The sequence below is a fragment of the Podarcis raffonei genome, chromosome 4, assembly GCF_027172205.1.
Source record: "Podarcis raffonei isolate rPodRaf1 chromosome 4, rPodRaf1.pri, whole genome shotgun sequence".
Taxonomy (NCBI): Eukaryota; Metazoa; Chordata; class Lepidosauria; order Squamata; family Lacertidae; genus Podarcis; species Podarcis raffonei.
In genome coordinates, this window is record NC_070605.1 from 238554 (window position 1) to 245150 (window position 6597).

Sequence of the window (6597 nt, forward strand, 5' to 3'; positions counted from 1 at the left end):
AGCCATGGCTGCCTCTCCTGGCCCCCCAGGACCTGCCCTTGGCAGCCTCGCAGCAGCCCAGGCGCTGCCTTGCCCTTGTGGCCTCTGGCAAGGGCGGGCAGGGAGCGGGGAGTCGGTGCCCTGCCTGGCACAGGCTTGGAAGTGACTCGCTTCTTCTTCTTCAAGGGCAGCCCCAGGGAGTGGCTGGCAGTGCCAGGACCAGGCTCCTGCCTGCCTCACGCAGCCCTTGGGGGGGGGGCGCTGCCGCACTAACCAGCAGCCCAGGCTGCGCATGGAGGGGAGGCTGTGGAAACTCTTCCCTGACCTCGTTTCTTGTCGGCAGAGGAAGCAGACCAGCCTCTGGCTCACACAGAACCCTTGGGCAGGAAAGTTGTTTCCTTCCATCCAAAGAGTGCAGATATTTAACAGGGTTGAGCCACCCGATGGGCAAAGGGCTCCCCATTCTAGGTGGGGGTCTGTGACCCCAAGAAGAGTGGGATAAAGGGTCCCCTGGCCTGTTTTTGATCTGGCGCTCTCACCCCGCCCCCCAGAGGGCAAAAGGGGGTCCTCACTCATACCCCTCCTCCACCTGGATGGCTCTGCTTGGCCTCCATAGTCAGAGGCAGCAAATTCACCTCCAGACCAGTTTCTGGAGGCTGTGAGAGGAGAGGGGACAGTTGCTCCTGGGGGTTTCGGTCAAGAGGCATCTGGCTGCCACTGTGAGAACAGGAGGCTGATTTGGCTGGGCCCCTGGCCTGATCCTGCAGGCTCTCCTTAAAGGATCAGCCCTGGCCAGAGTGGTACCGGGACTCTGCTTGCCCCCAGCTGCCTGTGGAAAGGGCAGCAATGGGCCTCCCCTCAGGTGGGGGTCTAGGGGGGGTCTCATTTACCTGACTGCACAGGAGGGTCTGTGGAGCGGCTTCCTCGGCCTCTTGTCCTCTCGCTTTGGCGCTGAGGTGCCAGCCACCTCCTGCCTCTGCTGCTGCCAGTGCCTCTGATAACGCCCCCCTCCCGCCCACCTTATCACAGCAGTGGCCGTGGCACATGGAAGGGATCTCACCTTGGCACAGCAAGAGCCGCCCCCTTTGTGTGTGTGTGTGTGTAAACAGGGGCAGAAATGTCTGTTACGAGATTTTTTTCAATGAATCTGGGGACACTTTTTTGGGGGAAGCTGAGTAGCCACAGGGAGTCAGTAGCTGGGATGGTGAGGCAAAAAACCCTGGGCCCAAGCACACATGCATATTGTATAAAGGTGCAAAGCCCTTCTTTCGCGCCCTGTGAAACATAAATGCGCAGTTTTTAAAAAACTGGGCAACGGCTGGCCAGCTGCGACTCCCGAGCCTCCCTCCATCAGTCAAGACAAAGGGGGAGGGGGCAGGAGATCTGTACCGCCGGACGTCCCCGGTTCCCCTTCGGCAGTGGGCTCTGGCTGGCGTCAGGAGCTGCTCACTGGCGCCTGCCATTTTTCCTCTCTGGAAGTCCCCATACGATGGGTTGCGCACAAGACACATCATATGGGGATTTCCAGAGAGGAAAAATGGCAAGCGCCAGTGAGCAGCGGGCAGCTCCTGAAGCCAGCCAGAGCCAAGTGCGTTACCAGGCTGGCTCCGGGCTGCTGAGGCTGCCGCTGCCACGTTTCCCGGGGACAGATTTGCAAATCCGGGGACATTCCAGGGACGGAATTTGTCCAGGGACAGATTTGCAAATCCAGGGACTGTCCCCGGGGACGTCTGGTAACCCTATCTTATGGTAAATAGTGGGAACTTTTAAGAAGCCATGTGCCTTTTGTTCTGGGCTTCTTTGTTGTTTTGCTTGGGAGTGGGAACCTTGTTGCAACAAGGAAGGATCCTGGATCCTAGCCGCTGTTTGGCTTCCATTTGCCTGGCTGTGGTCTCTTGCTTGAACCTGACAGACTCCAAACCCCCAGGGCGAGCAACATTGGGGGACAGCTTAAGTACCACACCCCAAGATTTTGTCCTTATCAGATGTCTCTCTTTCCTGAATCTCCCAATATTCAGCTTGGATGTCCCCAAGTTCTAATGTTAGGAGAGGGACAGAAACTCCTCTGTCCATTTTCTTCATGTGTGTACAATGTTACAAGCTTCGATTCTGTGTCCTGGAGACATCCAAGGTCAGACCTCTGGCCCAGCTGGAACGGATTGTCACCAGGTGATGGGCACCAAACTGTGTTTGTGTCACATGGAGCTACCGCAGTGCCCTCTGCGAGAGGATCACTTCCTGGTGGCAGGGCTGTAGCTGGGGGGTAGTGAGGTGGGCCTTCGCCAGGGTGCAGGCAATTGGGGGGCACACAATAGGCTAAAAATGTGTCCATAAATATAAATATTATTGCCTCATAAGAAATGGTTTTTAACAGAGGGTGACTTGAATGGGGGTGGGGTGGGAGAAGCAAAAAGAGCTTATTTGTCCATGGCTAGGGGGCGCAATCTGGACGGTTCTGCCAGGAGCACAAGATCACCTAGCCTGGTGGCACGCAAGATCCCTCTCCCGCCAAAGAAGGACCACAGGACCAAGCAGATTGTGAGGCATCAACACTTAAGACAGCATCTTCAAAAGCAGAGACATCACCTTGCCGACAAAGGTCCGTCTAGTTAAAGCCATGGTTTTCCCAGTAGTGATGTATGGAAGTGAGAGCTGGACCATCAAGAAGGCTGATAGCTGAAGAATGGATGCTTTTGAATATGGTGCTGGAGGAGACTCTTGAGAGTCCTATGGACTGCAAGAAGATCAAACCTCTCAATTCTGAAGGAAATCAGCCCTGAGTGCTGACTGGAAGGACAGATCCTGAAGCTGAGGCTCCAAGACTTTGGCCACCTCATGAGAAGAGAAGACTCCCTGGAAAAGACCCTGATGCTGGGAAAGATGGAGGGCACAAGGAGAAGGGGACGACAGAGGATGAGATGGTGGGACAGTGTTCTTGAAGCTACCAGCATGAGTTTGACCAAACTGTGGGAGGCAGTGGAAGACAGAAGTGTCTGGCGTGCTCTGGTCCAGGGGGTCACGAAGAGGCGGACACGACTAAACGACTAAAAAGCAACAACAACAACAGGATCATCACTGCCAGAAGAGCCATGCCTGAACTTTCTGAACGCTTCTCCACTTCTGTCAAACAAGCTCTTTTGAATCGCCCCAGAGATAGCGTCAAAGCCAGTTGGAACCACATCAAAGAGGCAGTGCAGATGGAAACCTTTTTGGGCTAGATCACGCCAGACCGCAGCAGCAGATGAAGCGATGGACAGAGCACCATCAAGTTCTGAACTGGCAGGAAAACATGGTGCTTGACACAGCAGGAGAACCGGGTGTCCCTCCCGGGATGAGCTGGAGATTGCCATCAACTCTCACATGTGTGGCGAAGCCCCAGGACAGGAAGCGATGCCAACAGAAGTGCCAGCCTCTCTCCTGGTGCATCTCCACGGCTTCCTCTTGCCACGTTGGGAACAAAGATTCACCAGACCTCTGCGGCTCCAGCAGTGTGACCCTCGACAAGAGTGTGGCCACTGAGGGGTGAAATCCCCAAAAAGGATGTTCCTTTTTTTCTGTATGCCACAGCAGCTGCAAAAAATTTACTAGTGAAGAATTGGAAGAAACAAGATTTACCAACTATCGAAGAATGGCAGATGAAGATGATGGACTATATGGAACTTGCCAAACTGACCGGGAGACTCCGAGACCAGAGAGAAGAGACGGTGGAAGAAGATTGGAAGAAGTTTAAAGAATATTTGAAAAAATATGTCAATATTTAAATCTTAGAATAGCTTTGGAAGTGGATATAGGCTATAGGGTTAGAAGTAGAAGGTAGTGTATTTTAAAATAGTATTACCTGTAAGGGATAAAATGTCAAGATTTTATGGTAAAAGTAAGTGTGATTAAAAAATTGGTTAAAAATTATGATATATATGTAAACTGCTAAAGATGAGGTAAAATGAAAATCAGATAGGGGGACTTGGGGAAGCTCACCTAACAATGTTTAGAAAAAATAAGGATAAGAATTTGTTTGTATTGTCTGTTTTTCTGTTTGTGTTGTTTAGTTGTGTTAGAAAATGAATAATTTTTTTTTGGGGGGGGGAGAGTGCTGCCAGTGCTGTGGGATCTCCCTGCTGAGTCCTGTGAGGGAAGCCTTCGCCTGTGGGCAGACCAGCTCCTGGCTGCAAACAAGCCCTGAAGGCTGGCAACATCAGCTGCGCCAGGTGGGCATCCCTGGCAGAGGAGCCCAGGGCCCAGGGCAGTCAGGTTGGGCATCCCTGGCAGTGACAGAGGAGGGATGGCCCCTGGAGGAGCAGCCTTGGGGGGCATCTGCAGCAGCACAACCGGACCCCTTCCTTGGAGGTTGTTAAGCAGAGCTTGGATGGCCACCTGCCATGTAGGGGAAGCAGGCAGAGGGCCTTCTCGGTGGTGGCGTCTGCCCTGTGGAACGCCCTCCCATCAGATGTCAAGGAAATAAACAACTATCTGACTTTTAGAAGACATCTGAAGGCAGCCCTGTTTAGGGAAGATTTCAATGTTTGAAGTTTTATTGTGTTTTTAATATTCTGTTAGAAGCCGCCCAGAGTGGCTGGGGAAGGCCAAACTGACGGGCAGGGTATAAATAACTTCCTTCTTCCTCTTCCTCTTCCTCTTCCTCTTCTTCTCCTTCTCCTCCTCCTTCTTCTTCACGATTGAGTTGAGATTCCTGCATTGCAGGGGGCTTAGATGACCCCTGGGGTCCCTTCCAGTTCTACAGTTCTAGGATCCTTTGATCTGCCCCAGCTGCAACAAAACATGTCTCTCCTCTCTTGGCTTTGACAGCCACAGCAGGTGCTGTGACTTCCCAATAGTCAGACTTCCTGCCCAAAGGCTCTTCCCTGGGGTCACGAGACAGGCGGGTGCCAACCAACCAGCATCACCTCTTACCTTTTAAAAAGTCCCAAATTCTGCAGCATTTCTTCCCAGGGGAGTCCCTCCACCCCTTGATCGTTTGGCCTGCTCTTTTCTGAACCTTGTCCAGCCCTATAATATCCTTTTTGGAAGTGAGGCAACTGGGGCTGCCCCGCATGTGGTCTCACCACAGATTTGGGCCTTCTGGTGGTTCCCTCAATGTGAGAAGTGAGGTTACAGGGAACCAGGCAGAGGGCCTTCTCGGTAGTGGCACCCTCCCTGTGGAACGCCCTCCCACCAGATGTGAAAGAAATAATCAGCTATCCTATCTTTAAAAGACATCTGAAGGCAGCCCTGTTTAGGGAAGTTTTTATATTTAATGCTGTATTGTTTTTAACACTTGATTGGGAGCCGCCTAGAGTGGCTGGGGAGACTCAGCCAGATGTTGTTGTTTAGTCGTTTAGTCGTGTCCGACTCTCCGTGACCCCCTGGACCAGAGCACGCCAGGCACTTCTGTCTTACACTGCCTCCCGCAGTTTGGTCAGACTCATGTTTGTAGCTTCGAAGACACTATCCAACCATCTCGTCCTCTGTCGTCCCCTTCTCCTTGTGCCCTCCATCTTTCCCAACATCAGGGTCTTTTCCAGGGAGTCTTCTCTTCCATGAGGTGGCTGAAGTCTTGGAGCCTCAGCTTCAGGATCTGTCCTTCCAGTGAGCACTCAGGGCTGATTTCCTTAAGAATGGATAGGTTTGATCTTCTTGCAGTCCATGGGACTCTCAAGAGTCTCCTCCAGCACCAGAATTCAAAAGCATCAATTCTTCGATGATCAGCCTTCTTTATGGTCCAGCTCTCACTTCCATACATCACTACTGGGAAAACCATAGCTTTTACTATACGGACCTTTGTTGGCAAGGTGATGTCTCTGCTTTTCAAGATGCTGTCTAGGTTTGTCATTGCCCTTCTCCCAAGAAGCAGGCGTCTCTTAATTTCGTGGCTGCTGTCACCATCTGCAGTGATCATGGAGCCCGAGAAAGTAAAATCTCTCACTGCCTCCAATACAAGATGGCTGACACCTGGCTTGAGAGCACTACATGTGAAAAGGATCTAGGAGTCTTGGTTGACCACAAACTTGACATGAGCCAACAGTGTGAATCTATGATTCTATGATTTGCCAGGAGGTGATGGGACCAGTGGCCATGATCTTTGTTTTTTTGATGTTGAGCTTCAGACCATATTTTGCGCTCTCCTCTTTTACCCTCAATAAAAGGTTATTTAATTCCTCCTCACTTTCAGCCAGATGGGCAGGGTATAAATAATAAATTATTATTATTATTATTATTATTATTATTATTATTATTATTATTATTATTATTATTATATTTGTGTGACACATTATGATATTACTGGTTTTATTTCCTATTCCTTTCCTAACGATCCGTAGCAGGGAATTGGCCTTTTTCAGGGCTGCCACACCTGAGCTGGGCACCAATTGCACCTTACAAATTACTTGAGAGGTTCGGGATAATGTTCAGCATCGCCCTTCCTAATGGTTTCGCGGTTAGAGCACCCGGCTGGGCCAACCCGGGGGTCCTGGGTTCGAGTCTCCCCACTGGGGAAGGAGGCTCGCTGGGTGACCTTCAGAGTCAGCGAGTGCCTGGCAAGAACCCAGCCTACCTTACGGGGCTGTGGGGGGGATTAAATGGGGAGGGGGAGTCGGGAGACCCACGCTCGCTCCCAGGAGGATA